A 26658-nucleotide genomic window follows, 5' to 3' on the forward strand; every position below is an offset into this window, starting at 1 on the left:
GTCCCTGGCAAGTCAGCAGTCAGTAAGTGTTAATTCCCTCCCTACATCAGGAAATGAAAGCAGGGGAATCATTCTAGAAAACCAGAGCTAAAATGGGTTAAGGAAATCATAGAAAACAGTCTGGGACACTACATTCTGCAACCTCTCCTGTGAAGTAATGATGATGTGGGTTCAAGGACCAGTCTACCACTTCCTAGGTTTGTGATCTGCCAGGTGTTACTTCACCTTTCTGAGAAATGATGCAAAGATGAAATCAGATAATCTGGTATGTGTTATTCCCTACCTCCTGCTGTGTAATGAATTATCCCAAAACTTAGTGGTTTAATCAACACACACTTATCTCACACTTTTGGCTGGTAGAAAAGCAGGCATGGTGTAGCTGGATTCTCTGCTTCAGGGTTTCTCATAAGACTACAGTTGAGACGTTGGCTAAACTTGGGGTCTCATCTGAAAGTTCAGCTGGAAAAAGATCGCCTTCCAAGCTCACATGTGTAGGGCTTGGTAGGATTCAGTTTCTTGAGGGTCTTGATTCCTCCCTGGCTGGTAGCCCAGAAGCCACCCTCATTTCTTTACCATTAGGCCCTCTCCAACATGGTAGCTTGCCCCACCAAAGCAACAACACAGAGACCGCTGGCAAGATGAAGTCATAGTATGGTATAACTTCATCAAGGAAGAGCATACCCTTACTGAGACCACACTCTGTTTGTCAGAGGCAAGTTACTCAAGGGAAAAAGATTACACAGGGCCATGAATACCAGGAAGTGGGTCACTAGGGGTCATCTTAGAGACTGTATGCTCTGTATATTGCAAATTCCTATATAATGTTTGATTATTCTTATTCTTAAAAAAACTTGTCAAAATTGAGTAGTCAGTGATATTAGCTGATTATCACCTTACAGAGATAAAACACTGGGAAACCTGCCAGTGGGGAAAGAAAAAGGAAAAACAAACAAAACAGAACATGAGATTCACATGTGGCCAGTTAATATACTTAGCACCTTGAAATGACCTTCAACCATCTTCCCACTGCTGCTGTACAGTTTTTCCTGTCAGGGAACAATGTTCTTGGAATTATACCACTAGCAACCTTTTTGTTTGTTTGCTTTTTAAAAGGCAAAGATAATGAAAATTTATAATCTTATACATTATACACATAGTAAGTCACTTAATCTGCAGGACAACCATGCAAATTAGGTTCTTTTATCTCCATTTATAGATAAAGAAACTGAGGTACAAGGAGGTCACGGATGGAAACAATCATCCTGAAACCTGGTGAGTGAGTGGTAAATAGGAGCTTCCTTTCTTCTGTGCGATCGCACATCTCCATCTTAACTTCCACAGTTTATAGCCTTATAAGAATGGAGTGTGGTGTCTCTGGTCACTCAGTATAAATTAATTTAGGAGAAACCAAGCTCCAGACAAACACTAGGAATTTGGGGAAGGGGGTGGAGGATGAGAGGTTAGTAGGCAACACTGCCATGTGGGTTTGCCTAAGTTTCTTGCATCAGTTGACAAAAGCTGGCTGGGTTCCTGCCACAAATCATAGGGGATCAGGGTCCCAGTTACTCTGTTGTGAGCTCCGATGAATTTCTTGGCCTTCCTGAACCTCAAGGTAAGAAAGGATGATACTTAAACTAAACAATCTCTAAGAGCCTTTCCTATTATCAAGAGTCCACAAATAAACAGGCCTGGGTGACCTTCAGAGGTAGCTCTGGGGAAGGGGCCATGCTCCAGCTGGTAAAGATCACAATGGACCTTTTTCAAATTGATGATTTGTGTGAGTGTAGCACAAAGCTTGGAAACCTGACAACATGAGTGCATATTTCTGTACTTGGACAAGCCCAGGCCCCACCACATCAACTTTTGGGGACATTATGAAATAAAAAATGCTATCGTGGAGTATTGTGCTGAACCCCTCCCTCTTCCACTCCCACAGAGAAAGGCAGTTTCTCTCCCAAGAAAAAAAGAAGAAAAAAGCTTTGAGTTTCTCACAGGAGAATCCTGGTGGTCACAGGGACAGTCCATGTTTGTGCTGAGGATATCACAGCACTAATAGGTACGTTTAGAAGGAGCAGTTAGCACACAATGTGACTAAGAAAATTGCTTGGAAGAGGGGCTGAGAATGTGAGATCAACCCTCCCCAACTGCAATTATCCATCATCTAAAAAATGAAAAGGCAGAGTCGGGGGAGGGGGGCATTGGTAGAAAGCACCAGCACCTCTGCCATTGTTCTCCTTAACTTTGAGACCTGCTAATCAACCACGAAGCCAAATTAGCTGGGCCAGGAACAAAGACCTATGGGGGCAGGGAGAAAAGAACAAAGCACTCATTCTCTAGGCCCAATGCCTGGAAAGCTAACCAGAAAGGTGCCTGCAGCCTGCAACACTGGAGTCCAGCTACTTTGAAGATCCTGCCTTATGAGTCTTTCCAAACTAGTCCCAGGAGGAGTTCTCCCCAGCACCCTTTGAGAATAACGCAGCCAACAAACACACACCTCCACATGTATACACACATATCACCTTTACCGCCATCCCGCCATTTTGAGACATGTTCCTCCCGATAATTCCTAACATTGATGTGTGGGAGTGATTCCAATCATATTCAGAGATGCAGTGGAGTTATTAGAATCTGGAATCAAGGAACAAGATCTATTAGACAAAATCTTTCTTCCCCTCCAAATGAGTTCCCCTGCAACAAAAAGATTGCCTTGATTATAAATCAATGTCTTTTCTCTGGTATTGATATCACTAAAGAAGATGGGAATTTAAGTTTTATGTCCTAAGAAACTCTCTTCCCTTCTCCTACCCCTAGGGGGGCTTCATGCAATCTCCCCATTTCCTTGCTGTGTGATCCCAGACTAGATGTTCAACCTCTCAGGGCTTCTAATCATTTTCATGTAAGTCAGGGTCATTGAACAGATTTGGTTTGTTGGCTGTGAGCACAGAGTCATATAATGTATAAGACAAGTCTTATTTCTGACCCTTCATTTCCAAAGCATTTCTGAGATGATTCTCAAAGGCACTCTTGTCTTGTCTTGTCCAGGCAGATATGTAAAGTGTTTTTCACTTCCTTTTTAGCGTCTCCAGGCAACCAGGACTTTGGGTCACTCAGGATTCTTGAGGGTAACTACATGGTCCAGCCCCTTGGAGTCCAAACCACTGACCAGCTTACCCTACAAAGCAGAGACTAAGAATTTGATTAATTCAAGGTCAACCATCCTCTGTGTACTGTGTACTGTGCCTCTGCTCCATATTGGGACCTGCTGTTAAGGTAGATATTTCTTTCCAGTAAACCCTTTTTGTGCTGAATCTCTACTTCCTTCACCCATATTTCCCTCTGGTTTTTGTCCTTGAACGAGACTTCTGGATTTTGGTCCCCACCCTGTTCCTTCTTATCTTGCTGGTGACTGCTTGGCTCCCATTTCCAGCCTCAAGTGCTCAAGGCTGACTCCTGTTGGATACTTCATAATTGCAGCTCAGAGAATTCAGAGCCTTAGACCATGGAAGCGTCTCAAAGCACAGATATTGTGTCTAATCTCTTAGTATGAGAAGTACATCTAAAGCCAGCTGCCTAGCAAACCTTACTGAGTTCCCATTATATCCCAGGCTTTATAGCTTGTCAGGATATTTTTTAAAAATTAATAGAACCTCAAGAAACTCACCATCCGGTGAGAGATACAAGCATATGGAGATATATATCTATATCTATATCTATATCTATATCTATATCTATATATAGATAGATATAGATATCATGAAGTGATCGTTCCTCCTGGGGGCTATTTATCTAGGCTTTGACTGAACATCCCTATGACAGGGGCCTCCCTTTATGATAGGGTTTAGTCTATCACCAAGTGTTTGTAATTCCTAAAATATCCTTCCTAATTTTGAGTCCATATGTCCTCCCTTCTGCCCCACATTAGATTTAGAGTTTGAGCCCAAGTCAGTCCAAGATCAGACTCCAATGTGACTCTGAAGAACTTTTTCTACCTCTCTGAGCCTCCATTTTCCCAGCTATAAAGTGAGGATGTTGATACCCATTTGGATGTGCTATACCCCATGAGATGGCATGTTTTGCCCCATATCACTGTTTTAAATAGTTATCAGTACAGATGTCATCTTCTCTGTTTTGCCTAAGCTAAGCATTCATTTGACTCTATTCCCTTAGTTCTCCTCCCCCCTCCAGCTTCCGTCACCAGCCTTCCTCTTCCACCAAAGATGCCAATGGCTTCTTGGCTATCTAACCGAGTGGCCTCTTTTCACAGCTTCTCTTTGGAACTTTGGAAATGGTTCAGCACCTTCTCTTTCATCAAAGAGTCTGCTTGCATGGCTTCTATATCACCATGTTCTGGAGAGTCTCTCTCTCTCTCTCTCTCTCTTTTTCTCCTAGAAGACTCTTCTCAGTATCTGTCATGTTATCTCTTCCTTAGTCCTTCCTTCATCACCTGTGGCTGCTCCCTGGTGCTTCCCTCAGCCCTCAGTCTTGTAAAAATGCAGTGAAGACTATCAAATATTCTGTGTCAGATACTACTCTGAGCACCTCGCATGCATGTATATGTTTAATTCCCAAGTAAAGGCCACATGTACTTGACTTTTAGTTTGCGGATGAGAAGACTGAGGTTCAGAATAGTTAAGAAATGTGCCTAAGCCAGGTCAGTCTGAGAAAGCATGCTAACATAGATGGACAGGCTGTCTCTTGACTAGTCTGTCTCTGAGTGATTCTGTCCCTGTCGAAGATTCTGTCTGAGAATCTGTTGGCATCTGCTATGTAGTTGTCTCCAGGAAAGATCCTTCTTTTAGGCTCTAGACCCAAATGTTAACTCTTTGCAGGGTCTCTCTGGTTGTCTGGATGTCTGTGAATTCATTTGCTTTCCCTACAAACCCATTCCATCCTGTCTTCTCTCATCTCACTCAAGTCAAACACTAGGAAGTCATCTGCCTCTTTCAGCCATCTAGGTGCTGGCGCTGCCTCTTGAATGCTCCTCACCTCTGCCCTTTACTCTATCCCCCTTGCCATTGCCTCACTTCCTGCAGCCTTCATGCCTTCCCTGGATTTCCGAAAATCTCCTAACTCCTCTCTCCCTGTCTCCAGTTGGACCTCCTGCAATTTGTTGTCCTGTCTGATCTTCTAAAATTCCATACTCCAGGCTTAGGATTCTTCCTTGGCTAATCGTTACCTTAGAGATAACATCCAGATTGTTGAGCACACAACCCCAGCCAATTTACCCTCTGTTCCTCTGCCTCCCCAGTCTCATCCTCCACCATCCCCTGCCTCATCTTCTGTTCCAGATTACCTGGATAGCTTGAAGTATGAGGATAACTGTGAAAACTGTGCAGAAGAGCAGTGTTCACCAGGGGCTACACAAATGTTTCTTGTAATCTTTACAACTGCCTGGGATGAAGAAATTATGGATGTCTCACTAGTGAAGCAACTGGAGTTCAAGAAGCTGTCACTTACCCAGAATTTTCAAAATTAGGTCTGTCTAAGCTCCTCACCAACATGCTCTAGTGAACTGGCTGACTGCTCGGTGTGAACCCCCTCTATATTCGCCTCCACCCCTATTCTAGGTTGGTTGATTCCTTTAGGTCTTAATTCAAGGGTCAGCCTTCTGGAAATTCATGGTTGGCCTCTGGTCTCCATGCTGACTCATTATTCCTTTATGTATCATACTTCTTTCAAATAAAGATTCCATCATTTATAGGATCCATCCTTGGCTTAATATTATCTCTTCAGGAAGACAAAAATCTCACCATGATAAATATAGACATCTTTAATCATATCTCACACAGTATATACCATATATACACACACAAGATAACTCCCATACAAACAGAGTTCATCTCTACTAGCCTGGCTGCACTGGTCCATTTTCCAAATCTACTAGGCTAAATCTCTTGAGGGCTTGTTATCTCATTTTGATACCCCAATGAGTGATACACAGTAGGAGCTCAATGAATGAAACTTGAGCAGATAAATAATAGGTGGCAAGAAAAATATCTAGCATTTTCTGAACACATACAACACCAAGCATTGAGCTAGGTGTTTGGCATGATTATGTCATTTTATTTGCTCACAATAAAAACTATGAAATAGGGAGTTTTCTTATCTGCATTTTACATATGTGGAAACAAAAATCAGAGAAGTTCATCAAATCACTTGAAGTCAACAGCTAGAATGATAAAGGATAGAGATTTGAAACCAGTTTGGCTGATGTCAGAGTTTGAGATCTGAACCCTGCCTTTCCAAAGACCAAAGATTCTTATAGCTCCTCAGAAATGATATTCATTTAGTTTCTTGCTTCTCTCACCTTCCTGTCCCTCTCACCTGAGGCCAAACCAACCAAGATCTTGCTCATCTTCATTCTTATATCATACTTCTCTTTTTAAAACTACACAAAAATTAAGAGCAATGCAAAAGTGGCATGGGCAGTATGGAAAACAATAGGACTAATGCTTCCTTTAACCTGGATGCCAAGATTTTGACCTATTTTAAGAGCTAAGATACACTGTCCATTTAGGGGAATATGTGGTCACCTTCACATCTAGGTCTTTCTCATTAAAAACTAAGTTAGGCTGCCTTAGTCTTGCATTTCTTTCAGTTGAAGACTCTATTACATCAATATTATTTATAATTATGATTTATAATATAATATTTATAGTATTTGTTTATATTAATTATATTAACAAAGTAACTAAATTTATTAAATAATTAAATATAAATTTAAAAGAATCAAATTTAAACTAAGTATGAATTTAAAATAATTAATTAATTTTTAATTAATTATATTAATATTTATTTTATACTATGGTGATAAATTTATAATATATTTATGATTATAATTTATAATATTTAAAAAATATTTTATTTATTTGATACAGAGAGAGAGAGAGAGTACAAGCAGGGGGAGCAGGAGAAGCAGACTATATAAAAAATAATATTTTTTAAGATTTTATTTATTTGACACAGAGAGAAGGAGTACAAGCAGGGGGTACAGGAGAAGTAGACTCAGCTGAGCAAAGAGCCTGATGTGGGATTCAATCCCAGGACCTTGAGATCATGACCTGATCCAAGTGATCACATTTTTGATGCTTTCAAACTGCTCAGAAGAGCCTCAAAAGTCCTTAGAAGTGCTTTAGAGTGTGCAGAGTCTTGAACATGGGATCTGAGCATTAGACTTCTCTTCCATTCTGCACTTGAATTGCTACAGAGTTTGAAATTCACTTAAATCTCCTAGAAGCACACCTTGGAAATACTATCCATAAATGTGAACCACAATCAGGCTGGCACCAACAGACAGGATATTGTAATACAGTCTCAATATAATCTTTGCAAAAAATCAAACACACAGAAAAGTCACCAAGGCAAATGTACACTTCAATCCATACCTCATGGATTATGGACCTAAATGTAAAATTATAACAGTTCTAGAGAAAAACACAGCAGAAAATCATTGTCACCTTGGATTAGACATGTATTTCTTACTTATGACACCAAAAATACAACACATGAAAGAAAAAAATTGATAAAGTGGACTTAACCAAAATGAAAATTATTTTTAAAAGGTACTGTTAAGAAAATGAAGAGAAGCCACAAATTGAGGGACAATATTTCCAAAACACATAAAGAACTTACTCAGAATATGTTAAAAAAAAATTCAAATATAATAAAAAGAAAAAAAATCAATTAAAAATACCTGAGCCCACATTTCACCAAAGAAGATGATTTATGGACAAATCAGCATTTGGCAAGATGCCCAACATCATTTGTCACTAAATAAATACAAATATAAACCATCACAAGATACCAATATGCTTATATTCAAATTTGAACTGTTCCATACATTGATTTTGTTATCAGTTACATGACTGTGTATTTGTTGAAACTCCTGGAATCATACAATAAGAAAGATAGACTTCAGTGTATGTAAATTATATCTCGAAGAAAATTTATTCCTGTATAGAGCAGCCAATGGTGGAGAAAACCCAGGGGGCAATTAGTTGGACCTTCATCTGCATACAGGTAGGCTTTCTGTTTACAATCCCCTTAACTATTACACAGCTAGCTGCCTTTGACATAGATTTTAGGGGCCACCTAAAGTTTAGAAACAATAAAAGGTAGAGAAAAGTCTCTTAGAACCTAGGAAGTAATACAATAGAAATTTTATGCTTATACAATGTATACTTTATTTTTTAAAGATTTTATTTATTTACTTGAGAGAGAGCACAGAGGGAGAGGAAAAAGCAGACTCCCTGCTGAGTTGAGCAGGGAGTCTGACTAGGACTCCATCCGAGGACCCTAAGGTCATGACCCAAGTGGAAGGCAGACGTTTAACTGTCTGAGCCACCCAGGCGCCCCTATAACATATATTTTATATTTAATTTGGTAAAGGTCCAGTTTATCAAGATCTTTTCTGACCCAGAAACTATGTTAGCCACCCATTCCCAATCAGTATCCCTGAATGGGGTGGGGGGTGGGGCGGCAAACATCCCTTCTATTTCATCACCCAAGCAGAACATGAAAATATTAGACAAGGCAGCACCTGTGGCAAGAGAGCAGATGTCTCTCCATGTGGGCATCTTTCAGCCAACATTCCTCTCCAAGAATATCCTAATTGCTGGAAAATAAAGGCAGAACCTGGACTTCCATTTCCCAAAGCTTAGTGTCATAAATTGGGCATCACTCTGTGTCTCAGACCCCAGCTTGGAGTACATTTAGAAGGAAATAGGAAATAGTTAGGAGTAAAGAGCCATGATGTGTGCACCTACCTTACTCTCAAAGAGCTCAGGAAATAAATATTACTTTTTGAAATTATCATTATTATTGTCAAAATTGTTTCCAAATAGAAAGCTTCTTAAAATGTAATCCTTGAAGCATGTCATTTTAAATATACATTTAACACTGTGAACATCATTTAATTACAGGAGATGGAGAGGAGGAAGAATGAAAAATGTGTTTTTCCAAGCCCTGCAAAAACCCTCCATAGACTCGATCCTTATGAAAATGTCAGTTCTAAATATCACTTGACAGATGTTTTTTCCCAGGCTTTTTATTGGGAAGGACATCAGGCACACCTTCTCCTCCAGACAGTCTTCTACGGTGTGGTGGGCCCCTGCAGACATCCACCTGTCAGTCATTTCCAACACAACTCTCTCCTTTTTCCTTAAGATTCTCCAAAGAAGGACTGAATATTTACTGCATTCATGTTAACATTTCACCTTTTCCACTGTTTGGCTTGGCTAAGACCTTTTTGGACACAGTCAGTGATCCTGTTTTCAGTGATTTAGGCAGTCCATGACCTTCTTCTTCTTCTCAGTCATTTTACTGCACAATACAACTTGGAGTGGGGAGAGGTACACACATAACAAGGAAGAAGAAATTAACCCCAGTTCCTTGCTTTCATCATAGATGTGTAGTCCTGATAGATGCTGATGAGACAGGAAGAAGAAACTAGTGGCTCAGATGAAGTTTAAGGATATGGATAAAATTGTTGGAGCAAACACCAAACCTCAGAGAGTTAACATACTGAATGTTCAGTTATCACACTTACAAAGGTTGATATGGGTTAGGTTGTCCTTGACTTTTGTGTCATCTTCAAGATGTATCCTGCATAGCTGTCACGGCATAGGAAGAAAGAGTGGGTGGCATATGAATATGTATGTGTAGGTCCAGAAGTTGCTTACATCACTTCAGTCCACATGGTACAATCAACAATCAATCACAGAGGTTGACATTTCTCCACTGAGAGATGGGGTTATTTGTCCTCCCCCTTGAAACTGGGTGGACACTTCTAACTACTTCTACTACTGAAACATGGTAGAAGTGACACTGTAGGACTTCCAAGGCTGGGTTGTAAAGGGCAATATGGCTTTGGCTTGGTTCATTCTCTGTCTTTTAATGTGAATGCTTGGACTTCAGCCACCATGTTGTGAGGAAGCCCAAGCCACGTGGATATGATACATGTGTATGCTCCAGCCGATAGCCCCAAATGATTCCCAAGCTGAGAACTAGGAGCAGCTGCCAGACCTATAAGTGAGTGAGACTTCAGGCTTCTGGGGCAGGCCTTAGACATAATAAGGTGGAAATAAACGATCCTACAGTAACTAGGTAAATTAAAGACCCACAAAAATTATAAGAAATAATAAATCATTGTCATTGCAGCGTAGTGATCCGAAGGGGCACATGCACCCAAATGTTTATAGCAGCAATGTCTACAATAGCCAAACTATGGAAAAAACCTAGATGTCCAACAGCAGATGAATGGATACAGAAGATGTGGTGTATATATACACAATGGAATACTATGCAGCCATCAAAAGAAATGAAATCTTGCCATTTGCAACGTGGATGGAACTAGAGGGTATTATGCTTAGCGAAATAAGTCAATTGGAGAAAGACAACTATCATATGATCTCCCTGATTTGAGGAGGTGGAGACACAATGTGGAGGTTTGGGGGGTAGAAAAAGAGTAAATGAAAGAAGATGGGATGGGGGGAGACAAACCATAAGAGACTCTTAATCTCACAAAACAAACTGAGGATTGCTGGGGTTTGGGAGGGTAGGAAGAGGGTGGCTGGGTTATGGACATTGGGAAGGGCATGTGCTATTGTGAGTGCTATGAAGTGTGTAAACCTGGCGATTCACATACGTACCCCTGGGGCTAATAATACATTATCTGTTTATAAAAAAAATTTTTTTAATTATTAAATGTAAAAAAAAAAATCATTGTTATCGCTTTAAGCCACCAAGTTTGAAAGTAACCTGTGAAGCAACACAATGAACACCCTACTAGTCTCTGCCATAATTCCCCAGCTTCTTGCAAGCAGTTGTTCATCAGGATTCTCAGACCACCAGCTTGGAGAAAAGAAAAACACCAAAACCACTATTACTACTGCCATCCTCATCAGTTATCATGAGTCAGGGTCCTGGCAAGAAACACAAATGCCTCACTGAAAAGAGGATCATGGAGAGTTTTTAAAGGTGGTTAGGGTAGGATTAAGCAAACTTATTAGTGACACACCCAGGTCTGACAGCAATGAGGGAACACTACCATCCTAGGCCTCAAGAGGCCAGGTAGGGAGTTGTGACTAGAGTCCAGTAGGAGCTCTAACTACAGGGTAGGGGGACTAGTCCAACAGGAGCTCTAATTACAAGTGGGGGAACTAGATGAAAGGGACTTTGACCCCTAGAATGCAACCACTGTCAGACTGAAGCCCAGCAAAGACAGCTGATGGAATAAATGCCCCCAAACTCTCCTCTCACTCTGATTTTCTATTCATAGTTCCTATTGGCCAAATGCAAGAGAAGACCAAAAGGCAAGGGAGTCTGGCTGATGAAATCCATAGGGATCAACTTCCCAGTGGACAGAATGGGATGACAAAGGTGGAGAGTAGACTCAGAGAGGGAAAGCAAATATCCTGCACATTCACCATCATCAACACCATCTTCATCATCATCATTTTTATACTATTCAAATGCATGTACTACTTCTGGGTTTACAGAATAATTCTTCATACTTTCTCTTGTATCGCCCTCAGAAAGTCACTCTTCCAGTATCCCCTGAATCTGCCAGAGGCTTGGTACATAACTGGTGCTGAGTTCTGTCCCATACATATCTCAGAATACTTACTCTAATCAAGGCTCCAGGCCTCTGTACATGGGTACAGAGAAAACAATTCCAAGATAAATATGTTAAATATCATAAGAAGGACACAAAGTTTTAGGAAAGCTTAATCTGAAAAGACTCACAGATGTGGTGGTACTCAAGTATGACCTTCGGCGATGGACAGATCTCAACAGGTGCACTTGGAAAGGAGAGTTTTCAGGTCCTGTTAAACACATGAAGAAAAAGTTTAAGGTGGAGAAATAGAAAGTGTACTCTGGTGACAGAAGATATTTCCATTTTTCTAGGGCATAGAATTTATAGAGATTAAGATGTAAGCTATGAAATTGAAAGTATTGAATTGTTATATTGAGGTAAGTACAGAAAATGAGATGCATTGGTGCCGACGTAGTAGGCACAGGGGAGTCACTGATGGCTTTTGAGTAGAGAAAGAAAGTATTCTAACTGCTCTTCAGGAATACCAAGTTTATAGCAGTGGGTGGGATAAATGAAGTGAGTACACACATGCTGCAGAGAGATTAATTATGGAACTATTGCCCTAGTTATAGTAATGAGAAGCTTGCCCCAGGGGATGGTAGCAGAAGCAGAAAAAGAGGATGTGGCATCAGGTTGACAATGTGAAAACCAAGAGTAGACAATGGCTTTTCTTACATCAGTCCCAGCTGGGCACAGGGATGTCATTTGCTCATCATTCACAAGTATTTACTGAGTGACTACTTTGTGCCAAGCACTGTTCTGGACTTTATGAACACAGCAGGAAGCAAGATGGTCAAACCAGTCTCACTGTCTACCTGGATTCAAGAAGAGAAGGTAGCTTCACCAATAAAAGCAGGACAAGTGTCCAGATATGTTCTGTAAAAACATGTAACGTTTTATAAAAAATGTTGGAGCACTGAACGTTTTCTTTCAATTTCAATGTTCAGCATATATATAAAGTAAGTTTAAAAATTATGTTTCAGGGACACCTGAGTTATGCTGGCAACTGAGCAGCCAACTAGTGGTTTCTGCTCAGGATGTGATCTCAGGGTCGTGAGATCAAGCCTCCAGTCTGGCTCTGCACAGACCACGCAGTGTGCTGGAGATTCTGTCTCTCCCTCTCCTTCTGCCCCTCTTTCTGCTTGTTCACTCTCTCTCTTTCTCTCTCAAAATACATAAATAAATCTTTGAAAAAAGAAAAGAAAAAGGAAAAGAAAAGAAATTACCTTTCAGAGAACATTTGGAAAGGAGAAAGGGAGCTTAGTGAGATGTGTTGGAGAAGTGAGGGGTAGAAGGTTTAGACTTGGGTGTTTATATATAAAGATACACATCTTCCCAGCACCCACCCACTCAGTACTCCCTATGGGCCTCCACACCCACCCCAAGCTGCCTAGGTCAGTGAGGGATGTCGTCTAGACAGGTCCAGTGCTTGCAAACCAAAAGTGTGTCCAACTTAGTGATATTTTTTAAACCAAGAAATACAAGTACACAGCACACAATAAGATGTTCAACATCACTAATTACCAGGGAAATGCCAATCAAACAGCAATGAGATATCACTTCACAACTGTCATATAGGCTATTATCAAAAAGACAAAAAAATGACAAGAGTTGGTGAGGATGTAGAGAAAAGGAAACCCTTGTACACTGTTGGTGGAAGTGTACATTGGTGCAGCAGCTATGGAAGATGATCTGGATGGGTCCTGAGATCAAACCTGGCATTGGGCTCCCTGCTCAGCAGGGGAGTCTGCTTCTCCCTCTCCCACTCCCCCTGCTTGTGTTACCTCTCTCATTGTATTTCTCTCTGTCAAATTAAAAAAAAAAAATGAAATCTTTTTTAAAAAAAATTGAAAATATCATTACCATACAATCTACCAATTCCATTTCTGGATATTTATCCAAAGAAAACAAAAATGCCAATCCAAAGAGATATATGCACTCCTATAGCATAATTTACAAAAGCCAAGGTACAGAAACAATTCAAGTGTCCATCAATAGACAAATAGATAAAGGAGACATGGTGTATATACCATGGAATATTGCTCAGCCATAGAAAAGAGGGTTTAAGGCTAAGTGAAATAAGTCAGACAGAGAAAGACAAATGCCATATGATTTCACTTTTATATGGAATCTGAAAACAAAACGAACAAACAAAACAGAAAGAGATAAAGGGAACAAACAGGTGGTTACCAAAAGAGAGAAGGGGGGAGGGGCAGGTGAAGTAGGCAAAGGGCATTAGTAGGTACAAACTTCCAGTTATTAAGAAAAGAAAAGAAAGAAATACCAGTACATGACCTGACCAGTGTACTTACTAGGGAAAAAATGGCAGACCATTTAAAAGTGGGCATCTTTCAGAAAATCTGCTGACATGTGCAGGTATGTAGGCATCTTTATACCTGTGACTGTCAGGAGGGGTTTGGGTTTAGGATTGGATGAGGGGAAGAAGGTGATGAATGGTTCATTTACTCAACCATCTTTATTGAATACTTTCTGTTCTCCACAGTGTGCTGAGGACTGAGAGCCATGAGATGAGTGAGAAAGCCTCAACTCTAAAATGTTCATATTCTCCAAGAAAGGGAAAAATACCCATTGATGAATTTAGCAAATTAGTTCTTATGAATTCTGAGGCCCAGCACTGTGCTCAACTTTATTCAGGAAGGTGGGCATCCAAGATCGGGTTATCTTCATTTTTAAATAGAGAGAGTTTGAGCACTGGCTTAAGGGCAAACAGTAGAGGACTGGCCAGCTTAGAATGATCTTTCCATTACATGCCAAGTTAAGGTTGGGTAAGCCAAGCTAACAATTTCAGACTATGGAGACCCCACCTATGGCTTCCAGTAAGCTGTCTTGAATCATAGGTGGATTTACCCTTCAGAAGTTCAGGTTCAGAACTGGGCAAAGGCATTGTCTTTGAGGAGGTGAGTGTAGAGTCATAATTGAACTAGCAATTGAGATCAGATAGAGGATATTGAAGAAATAAATTGAGAAATTCATCTTGTAAGAGACAGGATCACTCTGATGGCCTTGGTGAGCACAGGAACAGAGAGGCTTGGGAATATGTTCCAGATGTCAAGCCACAGAGTAAAAGATGCTGGGAAAACCCAGAAAGGGTTTTCTGGGAAAGGAGGAACGGAGGAAAACAGAGGGGCCTGCACCTGAGTGTTGGAGGTGAGGATGGAAGAGGAGATGAGACATTACAACGAAGAGCTAACAGTAAATATGGTGCCTAAAGAAACATGGAAGGGGAGGAGGAAAGGAGGAATTCATTTTGTGGAAATGCTGGGTATGAGGCAATGATGTCTAGGGATAACAGAATAAATGTCTGACAAGCACCTGTAGAGACTAAAGAACTCAGGAGAGGCTGGGTGGAGGGTCCCTCCACAAAGGTGATGGTAAGCAAGTGTGGCTTCTTAGATGGAAGAGTCAAGAGAAGAAACAAACAGAGAGCTGAATCCTGGAGCCATAGAGGGGCTTCTGTGAACCAATGGTAGGATGATGAGCAGTGAGTTAAGGAAACAATTATAACAACATCAGAAGAAAATCAGTAGCTGCATCATCATGGAAAGCAAGAAAAAGAGTTTTAAGAAGGACAAACTGATGAATGGTGTCCATCGCTGCCATGCTCACAGAGAGATGGCTGTTGGGTTTGTGATTCCAGAGTTGAAATGTGGTGTGTGTTCTGGTAGCAAACTGAAGAGTGGGGATTTGAAAAGGACATAAGGAGTAAGTTAGTCACAGCATCTCCTAGACAACTTCTTCGACTAGGTCACCAGTTACCAGTAGGAGGGGCCTTGACAAGAGTCTAGGAGAAGACCATCTGGCTTCAGTGGACAGGAAGATGGTCACCCAGATTCCAGTCTACCTCTAATATGAAACTGCTGAGAGATTTGAAAGGAAAAGAGCTAAACAAATGTGAGCCCCAATTTTTTTTTCACTTTTTATTTTGGAAATTTTCAAACACATCAGAGACAAAAGTATATCACATCACTCTACTCCCAGAATTTCCAACCCATGGCCAATCCTGATTTACCTTCCTTCCACTCACTGTGTACCCCAGCTGCTTCATTTGGAAGTTAACTCTACATTTTAAATCACTCCTTCTTTAAATAATTTTTTGAATGTTACTCTAAAGGATACAGACTTTAAAAAGTATAGTCATATGCCATTGCTACATCTAAAAAGTTGACAATAATTCCTGAATAGTTCATACGTGTGTAGATTTCTCTAATTATCTAATACTATTACAGGGACTAAAGAAGTGGAAGGGGAAGCTTTATTGAAATCAAGATCCAGATAAAGTCCACACGTGGCAACTGGCTAACATCCATTTTCTGTATGCTTGAATTTGTAAGTTCTCCCTGTCTCTTTCTCTCTCTCTCTCTCTTTTTTTTAATGATTATGTATTGAAGAAACAAGGTGATATGTTTAGTATATCCTGTTTCCCACCATCTGTATTTTACTGACAATACCCAAATGATGCTATTCAGTTTCTTCAGTTCTCTGTATTTCTGGGAGTTAGATCCAGAGGTTTTATGTGTTTCGTATTTCATTTTTGTCAAAAAATGTGTGTTTTCTATTGTATCATATCGATAGGTACAAATGTCTTATGGCCTCTCTCTCTTTGTGAAGTCCAGATAAATGTGGGATCCAGAGACACCTACCCCATCCATCTATGGTGAATTCCCAATTCCTTTCACTATGTTTGTGGGGAAATACAAGTTCTTACTCTCTTACAGAAAATCTAATCTATTTTTGAACAGCAAAAAAAAAAAAAAAAAAAAAAAAATTAAGATTCTATACATACTAGGTCCAATATATATAAAAATTGATATTCCTTAAGTTAAAAAAATATGTACGTTCAGGGGTGCCTGGGTGGCTCAGCGGGTTAAGCCTCTGCCTGTGGCTAGGGTCATAACCTCAGGGTCCTGGGATCAAGACCCACATCAGGCTCTCTGCTCAGCAGGGTGCCTGCTTCTCCCTCTCCCTCGGCCTGCCTCTCTGCCTGCTTGTGATCTCTCTCTATCAAATAAATAAATAAAATATTTTAAAAAATATACGTTCATATTCATGACAAACTATAGTTGATTTTTTTTAAGATGAAAGCAATGTTCAGAATGTGGTCTGTCACTGACATTGAAATGATCAGTTTAGAATGCCTCCAAAAAAATGCAATGATAACTAGAGATAAGCTGCTTGTTCAAACTCTCCTGCCCTGTGGGCCTGGACACAAACTTCCAGAAACCAACTATTGGTAATAACACAGGTGGTACAGGAAGCTGATTTTCCTTGTCATAAAGGGCCAATATGAAGGTGCTGGCAGGGAGAATGGAAAAGCAGTGATAAATGTAACATTACGAAAGAAGAATTAACAGGATTTGGTAAATAATTAAAGAAAGGCAGGGTTGAGATGTTGCCAATACCTTGGCCAACCAACTCTCAAGTAACAAAGGAATGTGATTTGGAAATTTCACAAGAGCGTGAAAACTGTCCTGCTGGTTTACGCCAATGGACATCCCAACTGGTACTGCTCTAAATTCATAGATAAGTGGTGTGCTCAGATAACCCCAGAAATTTCCCTAAGCCATCAGAATCCACCCTCTCATTTCAGGATATTTCTTAGAAAACTGCTAATAAATATCAAGTACACCCAGGCTCAGAGATATCCTAAAATGCTGAGCCATGTGCATTTTAAAGAAATAGAATATTAACCTCTTTATCTGGAAAATACTCCAGGGCTTCAGTCCCTATGTAATAAATTGGTTAAGCAAACACACAGGGGCTGGAGCTGGCAACACCCCCATGCATATAAAGAATTCTGTAGAATAAGTCAGAATTATGCTTTCTGCTATATGATCAATGTTATTAATGATTCAGTGCATGGCAGAGCCTGGGGGGGCTGGAAACTTGAGCCCCGACAAGAGTCAGGAGACACACTAGGAGCCCATACCTGAGTCCTGGAGGTGAGGAAGAAGGAAAGAGGAGAACAGAGAGTGTAACCTAGAAATTAGGTCTGAGAGATACCACTTGGGCCTGGAACTGGACCCCCAAATGCTTATTAGAAGCTGTACACTATAACAAATAATAGCAGTTTAGTTTAGGCTTTCCATGGAGCCTGTCACTCAACCTATTTGTCAGTGGACATTCCCAGACCAAAAAGAGGCTGTCTGCCAGCCCATTCAAACCCACCTTGATGCAAAATTAACTCTGATGTGGGACAAGGGTCTCATCCCTCCCAGCTACCTCACTAAGAAGTGACCCAATGCAGACCCTGGCATTTGACAAGGAATAGTACACACAAGCATGCAGAATTAGGCATCCATTGGGATGGCAGTCTAGGTCTCCTGGTACCTGGAAAGAACCTTCTACAGACAACCAGGGCCTCTCAGTGGATTGCCTTCCATGAAGGGGCCAAGGGCTCTATCCAGGGGGTCCCAGGGAAGGAGTCAGTGTTTATTGGGAATGGGGACTGCTTTAAAGGTGATGAGAAGATCTTTGTCATCTCTTTTCAGTGTAAGAGGAAATCAGTGGAGGGCTCTGGGCCCAGAATTACATGGTAAATTGTGGTTCTTATAAAAAAGCAAGTTTTGTGTGCCCGGAGGTGGCGTTTGGAGTGCAAGAGACAGGAAGGAAGAAAGTGGGGAATGTGTGCTGAGCCGAGTGTGATCTCAGCGCCTTCCCCTGGCAATACTCGAGCCTCACTTGAGACAAATTCTTAAGATAATCATAAAAAACCATAGCAACCTTGTTGATGTTGGGATTTGCACTGGGATTCCAAATCGAGAGGTAGGGCAGGAGAAACAGGTTTGGATTTCTCTCACAAAGCAGGCAAAAGAATGCGAGTTCTTCTCAGTGAAGGTAGAGAGCTGACTGCTGACAGCCTATTGGCCTTGCCACACACAATTGTGCCCCATGTTTCCATAAAAAGCTATGAGTCCAAAATGTACCACCAGTGTCAGTTATGTCCAGGGAATTTTGTGAAGCCATTTTTTTTTTCAAACAATTGTCTGTGACATTGTTTTGTTTTATCCTCTGACAGACAGAGAGTGACAGGGGACAAAAGAGATGGGTTGGCATTTACAAGCCTTCACCCATGTTACCTCCGAGGAGCTGAGGGTGAAATGCAACCACCCCCGTCAATTCTGCATCAATGCATCAGTGTAAAAAAGAATAAGATGCAGCCAAGAGTGTGTGGCAAGTGAGTTCAGACGCACGAAGTCTCCAGATTTATGGGTAGAAGAATAAAGTGAAGGGGACAGCAAAATGGTTCTCCCACATTGTTCCTCCCACACGGACTGACTGGCCAGCCCCAGCGAGGATGGGGAGATAAGTGGAGGACAGCTCTTCCAGCAGGAAGCAGGACATGTGTGCATGTGGCTTCCTGGGAACAGGACCTCAAGAAACAGGAGTGAGGTACAGGAGAAGCACCATGGGGCTGCTCACTGCCATCCCCACTAAGGACTTATCAGAACTGTCCCCAGAGGAGCAGCACCTACCTCTGTCCCCCAAAGCTTGCAACTGCCATGAGATGTGACTTTGCCACATAGGTCAGGCAGGGTCATGCCTCCCAAGGGCAAAAATCAACATTCTGTGTCAATGCCAAGTGCATCACAGCCCTTAGGGACAACACTCCACAGAGCAGGCATCAAGACAAGGTGAAGAGTCTGTGAATCAGAGCCCAGAAGGAACTCAGTATGTTCCCAAACCCAGGAAACCCCCAAAGACATCGCCTAACAAATTATATTCCTTACATTATTCAGGAAGACACTGACATGCAGTGTTGGTCCTGCACAGGTCTCTCCCCGCCTCCTACCGTCCCACTCTGCTCTTTGCGGCTTCTCCTCTAGTAGAAGGGAGAAGAAGCCTGCAGGCTGCATGTCCAGTGTGTGAGCCTCAGCCTTGTGGCTTCTGAGCCACCTCCCAGCCCATCTCCTCTCACCTCTCCACCTGAGCTCCCAACATCAGGATGCCAAAGAGTCTGTTTTGAACACAGAGAATACAAACCCTGTTACCTTCAGAATCCCCATGTTTGCAGCTGTTATGCACACTGATGCATTTTCAGTCCCTTTACTCTGATTCCAGAGGGATGAAGATGATCAGAGGTCCCCTCCCCTCTTAAACATATTTGGAGGAAGGGAGTCTGAGTCTTCGGTTATTCCTCAGGTGATGCACCTGAAGTGGAGTCTTCCCAAAGCAGCACTGACAGTCCACTCAACCACCACAGAGGAAGGAGTAGCAAAGAAAGGGAGAAAGGGACACTGGCTTCTTTGCAATAGGACACGTCCCTTGTGGGGCTGAGGCCGATGACAGGGGACACTGCTCTGGGATCAGAGAGGGATAACCCTGCCCTTACTGTCCATCCGATCTTAGAAGCATGATTTATTCACCACGTACAGGACCTGTTGCCACGCAGATGGGACCAGGATCAAAGTAAATACTCAGTACTTCTCCCCAAAATTTGAGTCTCCAGTTTTCCCCTCACCTTTTGCCCTGGTCTAAGTTCCATAAGGAGAGTGACCTTGAAAATTACCGCTAGGAGCCTTTCAGAACACCTTACATTTACCACTTAAAATTTAACACATTCTTTTTTTTCTACATTGTTTAGGGCCCTTTCTTTGGAATATTAAAAAAAATAATAATAATAAATAAAATAAAAATAAAAAACCACCTCCGTACAAATTCTTCCCCAGAAAATACATCATTAACATGATCTGGAACAGTCAGATCACAATTTAGTTGCCTTCACTCTCCTATTCCATTGCTAACAGTAAAGTCCTGAGACCTGGGATATTTTGTTTCTAGCCTTCACTGCTTTTTCCTTCCAGGAGCTGTGACAGAGTAAACTGCTATTCTGTTTTGTTTCTGATACAGGAGACCTCCCAGGCCCTGGAATGTGGGTGGCTGGCATTTTAATTAATGTTAATGCCTGGACTAACCACCTTCCTCCCCAAATGATTTTTAGTAAGATAAATAAACCAGCAAACCAGAAAATAGCCATATATGAGTGCATGGGTTCTTCCTGGAAAAGGTATCCTTCCAGGTAGGCAGGCCAGCTCCAGGTACCAGACCTGCCTCCATCCTCACCACCCCCAGTCAATTTGGAAAATTTAAGTTCAAGTACCAGTCGGTTGGGGGCCCATGGGGGGTGATATTTCTCCTTTGAATAAATAAAATAAATACTTCTAGAGATTCAGAATCCATTTGGAGTCTCCATTTCCTCATTAGCAGGATCATTTTTATTTTAAGATTAATAATACCAAAATGCATTAAGCCATAATTTCACAACAACAAAAAAGATACTTGGCAAATGCCCTCGAATTCCTAGAATCCAGCCCTGGAATCAATCCGATATTTAAATCAACATGGATAACGCTTTGTTGGGTCAAAATATAGTCACAGTTTCCCCAGAGATATTGTGTTTCTTTTATCTTTTTCTAGTAAATTTCTATTTTTCCCCCCAACCTTCATGGTTAAGCATTTTATCCAGTTTAAACGATGGGGATTTAAATTGCTATTTTAGTGGAAGAGGCTTGATTAAAACCTGTGTCCTCATCAAATTATTGGACAGTGGTTCTTGGGCTCTGTTTACATTAGTGTCAACCTTAATTTAAATTCTGCATAACTATATTTGCTTCACTAAATGCATTCACCAGGAACACACCACAAATTACTTTGCATTATGAGCAGAGTCTCTTTGTCTATTGCAAAGTGTTTTGAAATTAGCACCATAAGTAACTAGCTGTAAGTGTCACTCGATCTCCTTAATGCCTCATTAATCAAACCCCGTGGCAGCTGATGTGATGTCCAAGCCCATCTCATATAAGATCAGTATCACTTGCTCCTTGCTTCTGACCACAGTCTTTTAAACTTGATTCATTATTTGTGCCTTTGCCCTCCACTGTGGCATTCCTTCTCCCCCAGAGGCCTCTCAACGCATGCAGCTTTGTGCTGTATACCAGACATATGGGCATTCTTTGCAGAAATTGACCCAAAAAAACCCACAAAAAAACAAAAAAAACCCAATTCCCCTTCTGTGGAAATCCATGATCTTGAAAAGAGAAAAGTCATTTCCACAAAGGTTCAATATGATTTTCAGATCATTCTTAAAATGCCATAGGAGAAAAATTTTCTTCGGACAAGTTTTTCTTCATGTCAAGAGTTAGGGAGGAGAAAAGAAATACATTTACCTAAGAAGACTACTATTCCTTCACCTGGTTCAGTTTTTGTAAATGGTATACATTTAATCTAAGCACCTAATCAGGAAAGAAGATGTGCTTGTGCTTTATTATGTGGTAGCATTTCTGTACTAAATACAAAATTTTAAAATCTATGCTTGCAAAACAAATGCATAACATTTTATACTTGATAGTTTTATTACAATTCTTGTAGGGGAAAAAAAAGGTTATGCCATCCATATATGTTTACACAAAAGCATAGCAAAAATGACATATATGAAGGAATCTTTTTTCATGGTCCCATCACACATTTGCAAAAGTCTAAATAGAACCACCCCCCCACCACCACCCCGCCGCCTCCAACTCCCATATTCTCTCCCTTCTTCCCTGCAGGGCAGAACACACACCCACACACTCACACACGTTTTTTAAACAAATTTAATACTCACTGGCATTAAAACTACTTAGCAGCTCTACTGGACAATGACCACACGACATTTTGCAGGATGTCTTGAGCCCCGTGTGGGCACATGGGGTGGGCGTTTCCCAGCAGTGGTGGGGGGGGGGTCGTGGGGAGGAAGTCTCTGTCCCCTGCCATGGGGGTGGTGCGTGGCTGCCCTCCCCCCGCACGCGCAGAGCTCACCAAGGAGTGGCGGAGACCCGACAGGTGCTCTCATCTCCTGCGGCTGCTGCACGTGAGGTCGGCTTTCCGTAGAGCACTGTCTCAATGGGAGGCCTTTGGCTTCGTGGCCTTTCCTTCTGACCACCCAGCAGGAAAAATATACAGAAGGTTTTTTTTTTTTTTTTTTCCCTGTGAGTTTTGTCTGTGGAAAACAAAACAAAACAAAACAAAACAAAAAACAGCATTGAAACTTTCTACTTCCCGCAGGTGGGTTTCTGGCCTGTGAACAATTAATAGAATCATAGTAAAACTTGAATTTTCTTCCATGTTCAACTTTTTTGCCTTTTCACCTAATAAAACTATTCAGGCTAAATAAACCTTATTACAATAGACTTAAGCATTGTGGCTTGGCTCCCAACATTGGTGGCAAAACCCACTGAGTTGGAACACACACACAACTGCAAACCCGTGTTAGATTCTGACTTCAAAATGAATTTAAGGTAAAACATACTTTGTGCTTGTTTTTGTATTATTACCATGTCTACTGTCTCTTACGGCATTTAAAGTAGGCTCCGACTTTAAAAGAGCAAATGTGAAAGAACATTTGATTACATTTTAGGTGACATTTACTCTGATTAGTGGTATAATTTATTGCAATTACAAAAGTACATTTTATGTTCATCTCCAGATTATCCTAGTTTTAACTCTGATTCCAGCAACCTCTTTCCATTCCTACTCTGAACAAAAGAAGTTTGGAAAAGAGAGGAGTCCAGAATGATTTTTCAGAAGTGACAGATCATCAATGAACACAGTTTTTAAATTGACAATTCACAACTTTCCCATGTTTCCAACAACCAGAGAAGCCTGGTTGTTTAAACCAAAAACTCTGCCTCAACCCCCCCCCCCCCCCCGACTTTTCTTCACTATATACACACCTTCTGCTTCTTTCCCCAAAAAGCAACATATTATCCAGCGACCATTACAAATCACTGAACCCTTCTATTTAAATGCCCCACAAAGACTATATCTGATCACTGCCTGGATTTAAGAAAGAAAGGAAAAAAAAAAATCACAAATCAGATACAAACCATGTCATAGTCCCAGCCCCCCACACACCCTTCCCCCACTCCATTCTTCCATTCTCTCCCTTGCCATCCCCTTGTAAAATAAAAGGGAGCCGAGCCTAACCCATTACAGTAAAGGCACCCCGAGATTTAGGGGGATAAGTACAGCCTTACTTAGCTGCAATGCTGCAGCTGTGCTCTTATCTGGCCAAAGGAGACAGGGGACAACAAAAGACCCCAAAGAAGGGACGGTGGATGCATGGGAAAACCACTACCCCAGCATTGTGGTGCCCTTCTGCTGAGCAAATAGTTCAAACTGTTCATTCCCATCTTCTATTCTCTCCCTGGTACATTGTTTGTGCCCTTGCATTTCATTCTGCAAGGAAGGTTGCTCTCTGGGCCTATAAGCAAACAGTCCAGAAAAGAGCTAGCCAGCCTCTTCTCTTCCCGGGAGAACTAGCATTTTTATTTCGGCTCCAAGCTGTCAAAGACCTGGAGAGTTTATGTCAGTGTCCTGAATTAATTGCTTTAAGCTGGAGCAAGCTCCACGGGCTACCAAATGTCCAGAAGATGTTTATTAATAACGTTTCCTCCAGGATTCTGGCTCCAAGCTGTCCCTTGGTGGTGGCCTTTATCCGGCTACCACCCTCTTGCCCCTGGTCTCTTCGTACTCCGGGGAGGGGCTCGCCTTTTTCAGTCATCGTGACAAAATTTAGAATTGCCTGGGGTGGAAAATATCCACTTATGGAAAAGGACGTGTACGGTGAACATCTTTGTTCAGGCCCAGAAGGGCCCCGGAGTTACAGAAACTGTGTGTGTGACCCTAAAGGGGGCTAGGGGAGAGAATTTGCAAGGACACTCGCCTGTGGAAGCTCACTTAGCCAGTACAATTAGAAAAGGGAGCAGAATAAATGGCTTCCCTCTGCTCCCCTTCTCTACCTCCTCCCCCAAAAGAAAATTCAATGAAACTGACAACATGATGCATTGTGAAGTTTTCCTGGTATTAAGGGGGGGAAAAAAAAAAACTCTTTAATAGAATGAAATAATAAACCAATTTATATACCGATATAAGACGAGGATCGTGAGTGCCATTGTGTAATTTTCCACTTGACTTTTCATTATCTACCTGAACAAAATCAATCTATATGTATGGGATCAACATACAATTCCAGAGATAAAAGCTGAAAATAAATGTGCTTTGCATATCCCTCAGATAAAAGACACAGTCCTTCCTACTGCCTTTTCTTCTCCAGCAGATGCATTTATAAAATAAATTGTGTGTCAAGAAAAAAAATGAGACGTACGTAGTGGTGTATCTTGAGTGTTGACTCCTTTGCTGGAAATATTGATCCCACAAATGAGCAGTGGTTAATAAGTACCCAGCAGATGATATCAGGTCTTTTGCCCTAGTTTACCCAGAGTGCAGTCTGGGTCAATGTTTCTCCCAACCAATCTCTCCACCAAAAAAAAAAAAAAAAGACTTCCCCTATTAACATGGATTTAAGGCTGAGGACTTCAAGGGCTTTCTGAAGCCTCTCCACGGAGACAAAGCACACTAAAAAATCACATTATGTTAGAAACCCCCATGCAGCAAATGGCCAGCTTGTGAAAGACACTCAGTCTTCAAAAGGAAAGAAGAGGTGCTCTGTGGGCCTTGGGGTTGACATTTTTTCACTTGAAACAGGTTGAACTCTGTCCCTTCGATGCCCTACTTCACCCCAATAATGGAAAATGGCACTCAGAGTAATACAACTGTCCCCAAGCTGACCATCCCTGAGACCCATGATTCCCTTCCTTTTGGAATGTGTCATCACCAGTGTGCCATGTGTGTGCCATGATGGGGAGATGTCAGAGGCCTTGGTGTGCGTGCCCTGGGCTACTCGTGGGTCCCGTCAGGGTCAGGGTTCCTTGGGGAAAGTGCGCCTGCTCTGCTACTCCAAGAAGTTCACAGGGCCTATGTACATGCTGCCCACTCTGCTTTCTATAAGGCAGGGCCACAAAATCTTATCAACCAGCAAAGAAAGGCCCACAAGGGATGAATACTGGAGCACCTTTCACCCCAAGCAATCACTCTGCGTCTGTGGATTTTTTTTCCCCTGTCACTGAAAAGTAATGACATCTTAAGATAGTCCCTCACTTTTAGGCCAGGAATTTTTATAAAAATTGGCCACCCATCATTATTTACTCACAGTAAGCTTTATTAGTCATGGTAAGAGACTTCATGGAAGGTTGAAGGTCTACTTGGGCAACCTAACCATCACAACTTCAATTTGCACTGCAGGGCAAATCAACACTTTCATATTTTAACATCTTTTGTCGACATATTCTGATGCTTTGTGGGTCTGGTAGTTTGGTCCAAGGCGGCAAGTCTCGATTTCCATGTGCCCCCTTCCCTTTATCTTGAGAGCTCCAGGTGCATACACAGCACCCATCTGGACTTGGGCCATGGCCTCTCTATTAACAGTCTGCTTTTGTGTCTCATTCCTCAGTTGATACTCTTTGAAAACTCAGAGGAAAGCATCCAGGAGCAATTCGAATCTGACAGCAAAAGTATGGCCTGTTGGGGACACTCTTGTGACGGTCAAAGTTCAGCCTGGGGAGAAGTTCATGTACTTTCCAACACGTGGGACTCTTAGAAAAACAGTAGCTTCCTCCATCTCATCTTTCTGTTCTGGTTGCTGGGAACAAGCAAATCTAGAGAAAACATAAGAATGCAGTCAAGGAGAATCAGGCAGTCATTCGAATTTTGTTTGAAAAGTGAACTATATATATCCCAATGGTATGTTTTGAAGAGTCTCTATATTTTCATTAGAAAATTGATGTCTTCCATGCCTAGAACATATGGCCTCAGTGAAGATATATTTTATACATGCTTTATTACTCCATGATTCAAACACTTAATCGGCATCATAGAGGACCAGTATAACACAAGAGCTTCACCCATCCTATGGAAAATCTTTTCAGAGTTTTGTATGACTCCCTGAGCACCAGAACCAGATGTTCCTACTTCCACAGCCACACTTGCTTGTGCTGGAAAATGTTACTGCTGAGTGACTTTATAACCATTTTGTTAGTCATGGGCAACTTTCTATGCAATAGCAGAATCCTGACACAGAGTCAGGCCACATCCATGTTATTAGATAAATATTTACTAAACAGAAGAAATGGAGGTGTTTTAAAAGGTGTTTTTAGTAACCATGTCAG

The 26658-nt window shown here is 41.5% G+C and overlaps 1 long non-coding RNA gene across 2 annotated transcripts in view; it reads right to left on the bottom strand.

Annotated features, from left to right (window-relative positions):
- Window positions 1-8357: 8357 nt before the first annotated feature.
- Window positions 8358-26658, bottom strand: part of LOC116595337 — a 32539-nt gene continuing 14238 nt past the window's right edge. The window contains exons 2-6 of one of the 2 annotated variants that reach the window (XR_004287622.1): window positions 25644-26148; window positions 22412-22592; window positions 12272-12411; window positions 11746-11825; window positions 8358-9611 (exon numbers count right to left, since the gene is read on the bottom strand). This is a non-coding gene — a long non-coding RNA (uncharacterized LOC116595337). The remainder of the gene's footprint in view (window positions 9612-11745; window positions 11826-12271; window positions 12412-22411; window positions 22593-25643; window positions 26149-26658) is intronic. The other variant, XR_004287623.1, reaches the window with a different exon arrangement.

The sequence above is a fragment of the Mustela erminea genome, chromosome 7 (genome assembly GCF_009829155.1).
Source record: "Mustela erminea isolate mMusErm1 chromosome 7, mMusErm1.Pri, whole genome shotgun sequence".
Lineage (NCBI taxonomy): Eukaryota > Metazoa > Chordata > Mammalia > Carnivora > Mustelidae > Mustela > Mustela erminea.